The sequence below is a fragment of the Sinocyclocheilus anshuiensis genome, unplaced genomic scaffold (assembly GCF_001515605.1).
Source record: "Sinocyclocheilus anshuiensis isolate Anshui unplaced genomic scaffold, SAMN03320099.WGS_v1.1 scaffold423, whole genome shotgun sequence".
Taxonomy (NCBI): Eukaryota; Metazoa; Chordata; class Actinopteri; order Cypriniformes; family Cyprinidae; genus Sinocyclocheilus; species Sinocyclocheilus anshuiensis.
In genome coordinates this window covers 743,569-758,026 of record NW_015549610.1, presented here as the reverse complement: position 1 = coordinate 758,026, position 14,458 = coordinate 743,569, and the positions used below count along the sequence as shown (strand labels likewise).

Sequence of the window (14,458 nt, the reverse complement as noted above, 5' to 3'; positions counted from 1 at the left end):
GACAACGGAGTGGTTACGAATAATAATAATAAACATTTTATATAGTGATGAATATATTCCAGTATAAAATATACTTATCACGTGATGTCCTTAGTAGTTGCATGTTTGACAAAACTGTACTAAATGCTACATATCTGATGACTGGCAGGATATATATAACAAAATGGTCCAAGCTAAGAAATTATTGTGGAAAATGTAATGAATATTAAAAGCTGTAGAATAGATGATGTAAATTGAAATCCTGAAAAGTCTGCATAAAACGTTCGCGTAATCACAAATGACTGTGATTGGCCAATCCTGTATTTCCTTACCAGCGCTGAGAAAAGTAACATGTACCGTGGTACCACGTGACAACGTCGCCAATACATACTACTCTAGCAGAAGGCTAGTTCGGGGTTTCTCTGACGACTGTTGTTACACCTGACAGCACAACATATACCGGGCATGTTGTAATTTTTGTGATCCTTCTGTGAGTGCTTCTTTAATCCTTCTCTGACAGCTGTAACCATAGACTTAAAACAGGTAGCGCAGCTGTGACCGGACACAAAAATGGCAGCGATAAAACACAGTGACGTCACATGGAATCTATGTATATTTGTTTTTAATCCAAGATGGAGAAGACACTGTTAATCGGATGGGTGGCTGGGTGACTCCAAGATAAATGCAGAACAATCTCTTTAGTTCAAGGGATTTGGTTTGGAACAGTTCTTGTGCTCAAAAGTTAAGCATCCTTTGGCTTGCCTTAAAGGGATTACAAAACATAACAAGAACAAACGTGAAACGCTGTAGATTTGAATCATTGTCACATCTTTTTGTTTTTTCAAATGTAGGCTATTCACTTCTGAAATATAATGAAAAATTAGCCTACATGTTTTAATACATGCTGATAAATACAGCAGAAAAATATAATCTGATGGCAAAGCTTAATTAGAAGACACAATAAGGCCCCAGCCCCATGTGACCAGCCTTTTTGGAGGACCCGTCTTGTCGCCCAAAACATTTTTATCAAGCGGTAAAAAATCAGAGTTGAGTCGTAATACAAATAAAATCTCAGAATTTTAATTTTATTTCTTATAATTGAGATTTTGTCAACCACTTTACGCCTTTAATTTCTCAGATGTCTGACTTTATTTTTGCATATGAGAAACGCCTGATAAAAACTGACAACACATTTTGCTTTGAATAGTCACCAAATATAAGAAAAAAGTAGCAATTGTGAGAAAAAAAGTCAGAATTAAAAGAGTAAGCACACAATGGGTTTAACATATTTCACAACAATTTAGGCTTATATAAAACAGTAGTGCTGCAATAATGCATGCATAATAATCCTATTACTTGTTTCGCTTCTGTTTCAGTTTTTATAACCATGGACCATGTGATATTTCAGTTTTTCTTTTTTAATAAATCTGCAAAAATGTCAACGATTCTGTGTTTTTCTGTCAATATGGGGTGCTGTGTGTACATTAATGAGGAAAAAAAAATAACTTAAATGATTTTAGCAAATGGCTGCAATATAACAAAGAGTGAAAAATTTAAAGGGGTCTGAATACTTTTCGTACCCACTGTATATACATATAAATATATACATATATACATATACCTTAAATTTTTCACTCTTTGTTATATTGCAGCCATTTGCTAAAATCATTTAAGTTAATTTTTTTTCCTCATTAATGTACACACAGCACCCCATATTGACAGAAAAACACAGAATTGTTGACATTTTTGCAGATTTATTAAAAAATAAAAACTGAAATATCACATGGTCCTAAGTATTCAGACCCTTTGCTGTGACACTCATATATTTAACTCAGGTGCTGTCCATTTCTTCTGATCATCCTTGAGATGGTTCTACACCTTCATTTGAGTCCAGCTGTGTTTGAGTATACTGATTGGACTTGATTAGGAAAGCCACACACCTGTCTATATATTTTTAGTGATTATAAGCAGAGCGCTCTTTTGTGGATGGACGGGAGTAAAACCTTTATATATATATATATATATAAAGGTTAGAGCACCCTCACTAATGTAAGAAGCACCCTCAGTGATTTGATTCTGGAGCCAGTCCTGTTTCCAAACATTCATTTAGCTATTAATTGCAATAATCCAGTGAGATTTTTGTCTGCACAAGGAGTCTGACAGCAGCCAGTGCTCCACACAGAGATCTGATCTGATCATCATCCAGTCTGTCTGGAATGACATGAAGAAACAGAACAAACTGAGGCAGACTAAATCCAAAAGAGCTCTGTGGCAATGTCTCCAAGATGCTTCAAGAAACCTACCTAAACCCAAAAACAGTGACTCCTCCAGATCGTTACGCATGCTATAGCACATCAATGCTCCCACGAGGATACAAAATGTAAAGAAAAAGGTACATATGATGTAAGGCAGCATCAGCAGCTTCCACCGCAGGAACTTGGTAGTGTCCACACAGTCATAGCAGATCTTTCCCCCCAGGAAGTTGATCGCACAGGCAGTCATGCCAACACAGATAAGCATGTTTGGCACTGACACAATCTCTTTTGACATCAGCTCCCGTCTCTTCACGATCTCCACCTTTAAGAACAGGCCCAGGCTGAAGAGCGTGACTCCAGTTACCACAGACACCCAGTTCAGGACCCATAAAACCTGGGCCAGTTTGTCTCTGTTTGTCTTCGTAAATGTCACTTTTAAGACTGCCATTGTCGATGGGAAATGTTGCTTTTACCGTCTCAGCGGTAAAATTTTTTGTGTTTAGGTGTAAAGCTCATTTTTATTTTAGGGTGATATAACATACTGGATAAATGGGAGAAGACAGGGAACATGTTCCACAGGGAGGAGGGAAGTGAACTTGGAGAGATGGTCAAGAGGGCCACATAAGCAGCTTAAGTTAGGTATTTTTACACTCCTGGATGACGGCCTTAGCTTCATAATAGCACAGGTACTGAAATCAAGATGAAAATGTAACAAAATAAATGCATGGATAGTTTACAATGTATGAAAATGGCTATTTAATATATACTGTACTGTATATATTTGTATATTTCTATAACTACTATATACTAATATAATGATACTTACTGAAGGATTATTTCTGAGTTGAATGTGCAAGCTTATTTTAGTTCAGTAAGTATAGAAATGTCAATTATTTTGTTAATATATTTATGTCTTACTGTGGCTCATAGTTGTATTAAGTTATTTATTGTTTTAATACTTATTGAGTATGCATATGAAGTTACACTCTAAAAAATGCTGGGTTGTTTCAACCCAACTTTGGGTCAAATATGGACTAACCCAACTTTTGGGTTAAAATATTTAATTTAAAAATTTAACCCAACAGTTGGGTTAGTCCATGTTTGACCCAAAGTTGGGTTGAAACAACCCAGCATTTTTTAGAGTGTAGGGTGTACGTAATCAAGACATTGTCAGCTTGTCAAATGTGAAGTGTATTCCATGTACACACTGAAAGAACATATTATGAATTATAATTTAATAAATTATAAATAGCATTTTTTAACATTAGATGTTACAGAAGGACATTTGATGTTATTAGGCACTATTATACTTTAATACACTTCTTAGTTGTATTCCCACAACCCCCATCCACTTAAAACCACATAACTTACCTACCCAGATCTCAAATAGCCGCCCGCATATGGGCTTGAAATCCATGGACCTTGATTGTAGACGCTGCCATATTCCCTTTTTTTGCATATTTCAGGTAAGGGACCACAGAAGAGGTGAGGAGCAGGTTTAGAGTGAATTGTGTCCAGACTCACTGTGACCTCCACCTAATCCATTTATCCTCAGGATTTAACAGAACACTTCCAAGCCATCTGGGCCAATCCCAAGCGAATAACATCAGTGCTTCCCCCCACAATAATAGCAAAGATATGTATTTATAATGTGTGAAATAAACCCCACTCACCCAAAACATGGACAACTCATATACAGTAGCCTACATGGGTTCAAGAACAAATTCCCTAAGATGTTTCGATATGAGGGAGAAACCTTTGGAGGAACCAAGAATCCTCAAACAGATTTACTGTGCAAGTTTACATATTTTCACACTGGAATTTGTCAGTACTGGACAATTTTGTTTAGATTTTTTGGCATATACAGCAATTGTTATGTAGAAAGGGGGCGGAGTCAAAAGTAACCATTTTTATATTAATTGAAACAATTATTATCAAACAATTATATTCATTTAGTAACATAAATATATCTTTGTGTAGGTAGGCTATATCTTTAGAGTTTTATAATTCATTATCTTCTTGTCGATCCACCAGTTCACATTTACAATTGCGTGTTTTCTGCGTAAAAATAAGGCTCGCTTTTGGCTTTGGTCTCTAAACAAAGAGCAGAAGGGCTTATTGAAAAATGCAAATTAAGAAAATGCAAATTATTCAACCATAGCCTTTTGTAAGTTATATCTCAATTTACATGTATATTTAGTTTTTTTTCACTGGAGCATCACCGGAGTCTTCTCCTCCCATTTCTACCAGTGATCAATGTTTTCTTCCCGCGGTAGGCCTACTACCTGCGCACATATCAATAGCATCACTGGGCTGTAGGTTGCCAAGTTGAGGGGACAAATGGCTTGAAATTTGTATGCGTCGATCGTGTGAGAAAGATGCGTTTCATACAAGATCTGGCAACTGGACAACCTTGGAATTTGTTGTCGTGATTATTCATATAATGAGGTTTGGCCCATACAAATTACGGGAGTTTTACAGGAAGCGAATGTAGCAAACATATAAAATACGCCCAATTTTTTTTATAGAAAGATTAAAAATACGGGAGAAATACAGGAAAATATTTAAACGGGATGATAGCGGGATAGAATGGTAAAATGGGAGAATCCCGGGGAAAACGGGAGGGTTGGCAGGTATGGTTCAAAGATGCTGTGCATGCAGGGGTGACATTTTAGTTGTCGTCCAGTAACATGATGCAGACTTAGCTGAACATTTCCCGTCATGCGCAGTAGCCAAATGCAGTCGCCGGAATGACGGCCATCGATAATTTTCTCTTTGGCCAGTGCATCCTTTATTTTTTAGCATTTCTTTTCAGTTTCATCGCCGTTGTTCCGCTCTCTGAAAACAGCGATGACTCCTAGGGGAAATGCCTGCTGTTTACTGAGGGAATGTGGCAGAATGAGAGCATGACGATGGGGAAACAGCACTTTATAGTTGAAGAAGGGGACCAGAGTCAATCCTGCCGCTTCATCACTTTCGTGGGCATCGTGTCTCTCATCCTGTCAGGCGTGGCGGACCTTCCTTTCTTTTCCACTGCAAAGGCCACGACGAGTAGGCAACCCCTCATTCACTTAGACCACATTGCATAGTAAAACATCCCAATCAGTAAATTATGTTATCATACATGTTTATTTTATGTCTTTACATCTCTTGCAGCTCTGTTTTCCATGCCTTCTTGAATCTGCTCCCGTGCCTGTTGGTGGTATTTGTGGTTGGTACCATCTCCAGTATTGGCTTTAGTGCATGGTGTGATGCTGTCACTGAAAATGGGGCCATGCCCAGCAGGTAAACTGTTTTAAACCAGTTTAAATCAGAATCAAGCAATATCACACAAGAGTGCTGCACTGTATCTCATGCACTGAATAACAGTCATGCTGATATTTAGTAGGCTATTACAAAGAGCAAGCATGATATTGCTTTTTTTTACATTTTATTATTTAGATTTTTATGCTTATAGTAATATAATCAAGATGTTAATATGCAATTTGTTAGTATATTGGACAAAAAATTTCAAATTGGCTCTGAAATTTCTTCTCCGCCATTGTAAATTTCCAAAATTTAGTCACTTTCAAATTACTTGTGCTTTAAGGCAGCTGTATGTAGTTTTTTGTATTGCAACTCTGGAGCCCCCTAGCAAAGTGTCTATGAAATGAAATCCTTCATTTCAAAGGTCTTTTTGAAGTGGCCAGTTGTGAAACTTTGGTTTGGAATGACCCTTCCCGTTTATTCTGTTTGAAATGCAGCGACATACTCCCAGAACAGATATTTGGGGGGAGTGTGAAAAAAAAAACCCGGAAGCCATTAGTCTTATTAGAAGTCTGCGTTCCATCACAATGATTTTGAAACTGATATTTCAAGGTACAAAACTTATGGTTGCTTTAAATTTGGTTTATTTCATTTGGCAGTTGTGAAGATCTGCAAGACACAGATTTAGAGCTTGGTGTTGACAACAACTCCTTTTATGACCAGTTTGCCATTGCACAGGTAAACATTAATCTATAAAACTTACATTCACAAGCAGAGATTTCCAGTATATATTTCATGAGTCTCGTGTACATAAGCTCTATGTGCTATTAATATGTAAATATGTTCTTTGTTTCACAGTTTGGCCTGTGGTCAGCCTGGTTATGCTGGTTGAGTCTAACAGTACTAGCCTTCCTAAAGGTTTACCATAACCACTGGCAGCAGGAGCTGCTAGACAGTCTTGTTCAAGAGAAGGAGCTCCTGCTAGGTCATCCTTTACAGAGGAGTTCTTACAACAGGAACGCCATGATTTAAACAAAATCTCTCATGTAGTCCATTTACACTGCATGAACCAGTTTCTGAGAGCAGAATTAAATCCTCAGAATAAACATATATATTTTTTTATAAATCATATATCAATATTTAGATCTGAGTCTTAGTTAGTAGATTCATTATAAGCTATGTTCATGTTTAAATAAATGATCATGGAAAACCTCATATTCAAAACAGATAGCAGAGTTAGTTTCCACTGTTGTTCAGAGACAGCATCCTTACAGAACTCTCATCAAACTCTACATGGAATTATCTTCATATTCACTCTTATTTTTTACATATAAAGACACTGCCTGTGAGATATTACATTGTACCTCATTCTCTTGAGAAGGCAGCTGTGCATTTAGGAGACTCAGTAAAGTGTAAATGAGGACGCTGTAAGGCTCCAGCTTGTAATGACTCTCCCAGCCTCTAGTTGGTGCTGACTTGTAATGACTCTCCCAACCATTAGCTGGCACTGACACTTATGCCGTGTAATGACTCTCCCAGCCACTAGGTGGCCCTAGCTTCTGTATAATTCATTGTATTACTACTCATTAGGACTGGATTCCTCCCACCTGTGGGTCATTACTAGTGATGGGAAGTTCGGATCATTTTACCAGCTTGGACCTTTGAGTCTCGTTCAGCAAAATGAACGAATCTTTTTTCGAGTAATTTCGTTCATTTTAGCAAAATATAATTAAAATGTTACGTGTTACTTCCCTAATACGTCTACTACTTACGCAAACGTTGATCACACTACAAACAATACAAAAGACTCGAAACAGGTGAACTACTTGACTAATTCCAGTACAGAACCTATAGGATGTTGCGCATGCGCGACTGAACGAATCACTCCCCGAGACGACTCGCTCTTCCCGAGTCACATTAAAGATTTGTTCAAAATGAACGAATCGTTCAAGAACGACCCAACACTAGTCATTACCTTGTTTGTGTTGGACTATTTAAGCATGCCTCTTTCTTTCAGTTGTGTTCAGTCTTGAGCCTACTATGCATGTGTTATCCTCACCAGGAACGCTAAGTCTGTTGTGTTTTTGGATTTGCCTTTTGCTCATCTTTTATTTCTTGTATTTTTCCTGTGGAAGCACGGTTTCCTTTTTGTTGTACTTTTGATCTTGGACTCCTCAGTAAAGCACTTTTTGTTCAGTCATCTAAGCCTGCATGTTATTCTTCTGCCCTTGGGTCCATCTGTTATTTGTCATCCACCATAGCGCAGTGGTAAAAGAGGCAGTTCAGTTGACTAGAAGACCCAAGTTCAATTCCAGCCTCAGACATCCATCACAGACGCTCATTTTGAGCAGATGTCACAGCTCCACAGTTCACTCAGACATTAAATGTAAAGTCTGCTTCACTTAGAAACTAATACTGCCTTTACTGTACATGGGAGCAAAATATAACCAAAAATAAAACTGAATAATTGCTCTTATGCAGTCTTTATTCTGTTACCTATAGGTTCAGAGTTTATCCCAATGTATCTGCAATCTTTTGCTTTTAGCTAACACACACTGGATTGACAAAATATTTGATTGCTTTTTCCTTATTATTGCCGGTCCTTTATATTATATTTTATTTATTTATGTTGTGGTACTTTTTTGGAAATGCAACTGGAATTTTATTTTTTGGTAATATTATAGCACCTCATACATCCTAAATAATAATGAGCACTTAAATTTCTCTTTGTTTTCATATTTATTATAATGTAAAGCTGAACTGACTTTTAGACATGCTAGTGCAACCGTTCATTGTCTCGATCACCACCAAGTGGCTGAAAAAAGAAATTGCTACACATACAGCTTTGGTCATTTTCTTGCTTTTTTGATCAATTTGTGACATAATGTGATTGTTGTAATGTGATTGTGACTGTTGATACCATATTGATCCTTTGGTGATAATCCCACATAAACACTCTAAAAAAGTACAAACATAAAACATCATGTAGAAAACAAACATATTCAGTATAACTACATTAACCTGACTACATTATTAGGTCAAGTCAGGTAAAAATAATGGAGGTTGATTAAGTTGTTTATTCAGTAATAAATGCATTAGAAAATATATTCTATCAAATTATACAAATGGTTCAAAAAAGCTTTACACTTACAATTCCATTTACCAGTTAGCAGACCACACCTAAGTGGTTTAAAAGTGGAATATATATATATATATATATATATATGAAGAGTTCAGATGCAAAAGCCTCTAGTGCTGTCTGAAATTTTCCTCTAAAATGAGCATTTTTATCAGGCTCCTATATTTTTGTTCAGTTATTTCACTTAGAAAATGACCTATACATTGCCATTAGAATAAAATTACTGAACCTAAACATAGGAGCCTGATAAAAATGCTCATTTTAGATGAAAATTTTAGATGGCACTTATATATTATTACACAGATATTTTACATAGGTTTTTACATAGGCTAGATTATTGTCTCTGGACTTATGGCTTCTCTGATGTCTTCATTTCTCCGTTGTGAACATTAAAGGGGTCATATGACGTTGCTAAAAAAGAACATTATTTTGTGTATTTGGTGTAATGAAATGTGTTTATGCGGTTTAAGGTTCAAAAAACACATTTTCCACATACTGTACATTATTGTTTCTCCTCTATGCCCCGCCTTTCTGAAACACATCGATTTTTACAAAGCTCATCGTTCTGAAATGCGAGGTGTGCTCTGATTGGCCAGCTATCTAGTGTTCACTATCTAGTGAATTCCTCAAGTGTGTGACGGAAATGTTAAGCTCTTACCATATTGTGATGCCGTGTCCAAGCGGCAACCTTCCGGTCTCTCTCGTGAAACCAACACAGAAGTGACTAAAACTGCAATTCATCGACTGGCCGCTAGAGGCTGGCTCCAAAAGGGAGCCAATCCCATAGACTCCCCATATTAAAATGCCCAACTTTACAGCATAAAAAAAAAAAAGTTTACATCCTGGTAAAAAAAAAGTGGTTTTGATCTCTATATAGATCATTTTGCCCTTCATGACAACTGTGAGGGGGGTGAATTTTTTTATAACTCATCCGTTTAAATTATATTAAGCCTTAACGTTCTGCATAATTAAGGGCGTGGCCACTTGAGTGACAGGTGGATTGCCGCTGCTGTCACCACCATCGAGCTAGGTGGGCGTGGTTTCAGCAACCAGCTCCCGCCTCTTTGCCCATTTTCGATTATCCGGGAGTGACACGCTGCCAAGATGGTGACGGCCTGCTCCGCCCACTTTGAGCTTCAAAAACGCTCTGCAGAAACCTACGGGTGACGTCATGGACACTACCATTTGAATTGTCAGTGGCAAATCCTTTAAATATGAAAACGTACTTACAGACTGTGAGTCAGCATTATTTATCAGCATCATAGACTGTATAGGGTCAGTATGCGTGCCGAAGGGGAAACAGGGGAACTGAATTCACCGGAACACCGGCATTGTAGGCTACTCTCCCAGGAAACAGTCCTCGTCCTCCGTAAAATGCGTTGCACACATCTGAATATTTGGTTTGAACTGTTCTGGAACAGTGTTGTAAATACAACTTAACCACTGATTTCTAGTTGTGTCCTCTTTTGGAAGACCAAACAAAGTAGTTTCGCTTTCACAACGAAACACAGAGCGTTTCCATGACATGGCAGCAGCGGCAACAATACTACAGCGAGAATCAAAGTTAAGCCTTCTTTCTTTGCATATACATTTGGGCGGTGTTATGCAAATCTTCTCACACAGTGATGTAGACATGTGAGGGCGTGTTAAAACGAGACGTTTTAGGAGGGCGTGGACGAGTCTTAACTTTTATAAAGAATATCTCTTGGGTTTGAGACTTTAGTCTTTGCAACTTTAGGGATCTTATCTATTCACGAACAGCTTGTAACACCCCAAAGAGAAAGGAAAACTTGAAATCGCATCATATGACCCCTTTAATTCTGTGTGGATGAAAGGAGAAAAATAAAGGAGGTGAATGAGTAGAGAGTAACAATTCCCCGCTTAAAATGTACTTATGGTCTTAAAGATTTAACGTGTCAATTACCTTCTTGTGCACTGTGCTAAGATCTTGTACCAACCGATGCGCCACACAGCAGTGAGTAAAGCCGGACTGCCCCAAATCTATAGCCCCGAAGTAGACAGGGCATTGAAACGAGTCAGTATTAAAAACGGGTTCGAGCCGTCGTTTTTAGAATAACTGCCGTATTTAGAAACTTGCTTTAAAACTATGTTTACAAATGCGGGGTACCAGAGAATTAAAAAAGTAATTACGACGACAATTATAATCTTTAAAGACTCGACAGCCTTGCTGTCCCTCTCCGCACTTGGTGGGTCTCGTGCAACTTGATGTTTGGCCACGAAGAACAGTTTAATCATCATGACCACATTGGTCAATACGACAATTTGTAACGTGGCGATGCTGAAGGCAAATAGCTTGTTAGCTAGTGTAGCTGGGATCAAATTCGCCACAAGCTGGAACAGAACGCTAGCGTGGAACCAGCAGTACACACACGGCAGTAACACACGGCGCAGTATTTATCAAACTGGGCAAACATGAACGTTAAAAGGTTTACACCGAGGAAAGACGGTAAAATATTGTATGTTCCGTTTCTGGATGGGAATCCCTCTTGAATGTCAAAAAGACCCGAGTAATAAGCCGACAGGCCCGTAATAACGTCACACATGCTTGTGCTCGGCATAAACACAAATCTGTTCTGAATTCGGAGATGCTTCATTTTTAGGTTTCCGATGACTACAGATCCTGAGAGGATTCGCACTTGTGGCGAATATGATGTGGTAAGCATATGAAGTAGTGTCCAGGTTCGGAGAAGTCGACAGAGAGTTGAATGCGAGAAACGGTGGCATTTGCGAAGAGAATCTGCGCGTTCATACTAAGTCAACAACTCAAATCTGATTTATAGAGTGGAAAGCAATTTTTAAAGGTGAAATAAATCATGTCAGACCCCCAAGAGAGCCATGTGTGACAGGTCTTGTGCGGCCTTGTCTAGGGACAAATATTGGCTGCTATTTGTTTACCGATCCAAACTGATGTCAAACACCTTGGGCTTTTTTTAATGGTCTGTTTGTTAGTTTAAAACAGGGCCTTTTACACTGATGGCAGTGGTAGCTTGTCCAGGCCTATGCTAAGATAAAAATTATGTTGAGATTATACGCTTGGTGTGTGGGGTGGACAAATGTAGGTTACTTATCCTACTGCACATATGACCATATCCATCTGAATATAAAAACCGTAGTTATGATTTATTTATAAAATGACATTTTGGGTGAATTCAATTAAATTGGGCCACTCTTTCGCAGATACTTTTGAGCAGCATTAAAATATCACTATTTTCCAGATGGCGCTTTGTTTATTAAAAGTAAAATCTCCAATCTCGTTTTATGTTGAAGTTGTCATAAAAACTAGTGATACAAAATGGTTATGGTACAATGGCTTTCAACCCATTAGGCGGCCTCAACAAACTTCATGGGGACCTGAGGATGACTTAAATAAATTAAATTAATATATTACTATATATTAAAATATATGTTAATATTATTAATAATATATTGAATCTAACTTAAATGCTGAAAACAAAATATTATCTTTTAGTTAATATATCATCATTTCCAGTTTCTTTTAATAACACAGTTGTAAAACAGCAGCTTTGTCATAATTACAGCAGAAGGAAATGTTTGAAGGAAATGTCTTACCTTTGAATATTGTGTTGGAAGAATTTTTACATTTAGATTACTTTAGATTATTAGTTTACCTTCCCCTTATCTAACACCCACTTAAAGTTAATATTCAAAAACAATAATAATTTAAATGTAATCTTTAGCAGACATCAAAATGTTGTGTAAATGTTTAGCATTTATAAGTCAGTTTAGTTTTTAGTGTTTAGTGTGATGTTATCCAGACAAAATGGAATTTTAATTTTAATATTTGCCATGCATTGGTTATAACATTTGATGTCACATTAAAATTTCACAATGAAACTCTGCTTTCTGAGCATAACATAATGCCAGTGTGTTTTCATAAAATGTCAAAAACCTGACAGACCATTTGAACCATTTCCTTACATGGAGTTATATTCATAAAACATCCTCATGACTCAGCAAAATTATGCTAATTGTATACATGTGCAGTTGTCTGGTTCTGTTGTAAAGGAGGCTAAATGAGTCCAGGTCACTCTCAAAGGGAGCTGAATAGGCCCTCACCAGACTCTCCTTTTTGAACCTCATCAACAACCTCTCATCCATCCAAACAAATTAGTCAAGTACCACTGGGAAAATATATATTTTTTAAATGCTCTTTACAAGTGTATGTTTATTTTGCTGTTGTCAGATCATATCAGGGCACACAAGTGGTAAAGTGCATACAAAAACAAAAAGATGACTAATTATACCCAAGGCACATTCACAGTCACATCACTGCCCCCTGATAGCAGCTTTCCTCAAGATATAGAATAACAGACCAATTCGGCCCACAGAGAGTTAGTGCAACCCTAAACTTGTTTGTTACTAGTTGATAAGGGATGTATTTTCAGCGGAGAAATATAATATATACTTAAAAGGTTTTGGGATGTGAGATTCTCACTGCACGGCATGGAAATATATACTTTTAAGTAAATACCTTGATATGAACTAAAGTTCACAATGATCAAAGGGGCAAAATAATGTCCAACATTTTACTTCTTGAACCAGACCTACTAGTCTTAAATGACAATCCACTCTGACATCAGTCACAGGAGGGATTTTATTAGATCTGTAAGCATTCAATTAAAATAAAGACAGAGAAATAACTAAACCAGATCAATGTGATTATAAGGAGCAATACTGTATGATGTTTATAGTCTGTGTTTGGGTGCTAAAGCTCAATAATGGCTCTCTAACATCTGTGATCTGTGATTAACTTGTCACAATGAGTTATGGGTTAGTCAGTGAGTTGTTTCTCCTCTGCAGTGAAACAAGTGAGTGTGAATGACATTGATCATTGTGCAGGTCAACTACATCAATTCACATGAAGTCAGTGAATACACACACTATCACTGCTGACAATCATGAACCCTTACACATGATTATGATTATGAACTGATTGTTACATTAAAAATTCATGTGGTATATTGAAAAAGGTGTTAAATACTCTTGTGTACATTATATGCATTTTCCCCTCAAAATCAGTCAAATTACAATAAAACTTTATAAACAAAGAAAGGGAAACTTACATATTCACTTACAAATGCATATATTTTTCTCTGCACATCCTCAGTCTACAAGCTCTAATTTGCAGCAATTTGTAACTACAAATATGGGTTAGAACATGGCGTATGTCAGTAACAATCCAGACCTTTACTTTACACATAAAATATCTGTCTTGTTACAGATCTGTCACAGAGGCTAAAAATGTCACAGAGCCTCTCACAGAAGAAGAATGCGGAGGAGCTATTGTTGAGTTCAGTACAGACAACATTCCATTCATCTCCCTCCCATTTCTCTACTGGCCTAATGATGATTTCATAGATACAGCATTTGTGTCATTTGCGATTCGTTTTTTACCAGTTTGCTGTTTTCAGATATTTTTAGGTTGCTTAGCAGCACAAGATAAATATACATATTTTTTAGAAATAAACAATGTAGACTGTTATTCCAGTTTCTATTCTATTAGCAGGTCAACCTGGGTTTGTCAGGACACTCAGAGAGGAAATATGCTTCATTGAATTATTTGTATTATGCATTATGGGTTGATCTCATAGAGGATTGAAGCGGCACACATTACACACTACATTGTAGGTAAATACTTGGCCTGCAAACACTTCTGTTTCTCTGTGTGCATCTCGAAAAACAAACAAAGAAATGTGATCTGATGCTACCACCGGACCAACTGTAGCTCTACTGCACAAACAAGTTTAGCCAAAACATGGACATCACTGTGAGCTTCAGTCACATGCAAGTGTACAGA

The 14,458-nt window shown here is 37.3% G+C and overlaps 2 pseudogenes; one reads left to right on the top strand and one right to left on the bottom strand.

The window, feature by feature from the left end:
- The first annotated feature begins 4,884 nt into the window (after positions 1-4,884).
- LOC107659160 (transmembrane protein 179-like) lies at positions 4,885-6,512 on the top strand (annotated as a pseudogene).
- Positions 6,513-10,539: 4,027 nt separating this feature from the next.
- On the bottom strand, positions 10,540-11,389 carry LOC107659151 (uncharacterized; annotated as a pseudogene).
- Positions 11,390-14,458: the final 3,069 nt, after the last annotated feature.